Below are 1,241 nucleotides of genomic sequence, written 5' to 3' on the forward strand. Positions count from 1 at the left end.
CAAGTTGACTGAGGGACTCAACAGAATGCTCCTTTGGAGCAGTGTTTTGCCCCCCCTTTCCTCGCCAGATCGGGGCCACTGCAACTGCATGCCACAGCCCCAATCCAGTGCTTTGCCGGTGCTAAAAAGAATGGCAAAATGCTGCTTCTTTTAGTGCCGGCAAAAAGGTGCAATTGCTGCCATGACGATGCTTTTTGGTGCAGCATGTCTAAATGCTGTGCCAAAGGAATGCCATGACAACTCTGACATGTGGTTAGGTGTGTGGCGTGATGCCAGTGTGACACCAGTATCAGGGCATGCGGCATCAAAATGCCACACACCCCACTCCGCCTTGATGCCACCGTTTAATACCGGTCTGTTTAGCCCAGGGGTAGGCAACCTTTTGGAGCCGGGGGCCGAGTTGCTGTCCCTCAGAAAAGTCGGGGGGCCGAAGCCGGGGGGTGGAGCTTCCACTCTCCGGAGCGGGGCTGCATGCTGGGGGCGGAGCTTCCACCCTCCGGGGCGGAGCCTCCACCAAAGCCCTGCAAGGAGGAGGAGGCGTGTGCCCGCCCTCTCCTCCTCGGTCTCTTTCTGGACAAACACCCCCAACCTGCATTCCAAAACACACACAACAGCACAGTTGTGCATTTCACATGGCTTTACTTAACATGGCCTCCTGCATATTTCAGAGGCTTATTCCATAACCAAACCCCTTGGGTTTAACACTTAGCATGGTTTAACATGGCTATGCATATTGAACATGTCAAGGTGGTTTCACCGTTCTTGGACCAAGTGTACTTCTCAGAAGTGTGTACTTGGTCAAGGGACTTTGGTTTTTCTTCACTGCGCATGAGTTTGTAAAAATCACAGCAATTTACATTGGCCTTGCCTCAGAGGCTTTCTGATATCAATACAGTATCACCATTAAAGAACCAAAAACACACAGAAAAGGCACTCTGGAAAGTCACACACTCTTGGCTTCAGAAACAGTGCGTGCATGCCTCTCAAGCTGACTCATATCATTATCATTATCAGCAGCAGCAGCAGCAGCACACTATCATTGTCAAAGCAAGGGAGACTTGTTAGCATTAAAAGCACACAAAACACACTTTGCAAGGTGACACTCTCTCAGCTTCTGAAACAGTAGTTGCATGCCTCTCAAGCTGACTCATCATCACCACACTATCATTGTCAAAGCAAGGGAGACTTGTTAGCATTAAAAGCACACAAAACACACTTTGCAAGGTGACACTCTCTCAGCT

The sequence above is a fragment of the Sceloporus undulatus genome, chromosome 1, assembly GCF_019175285.1.
Source record: "Sceloporus undulatus isolate JIND9_A2432 ecotype Alabama chromosome 1, SceUnd_v1.1, whole genome shotgun sequence".
Taxonomy (NCBI): Eukaryota; Metazoa; Chordata; class Lepidosauria; order Squamata; family Phrynosomatidae; genus Sceloporus; species Sceloporus undulatus.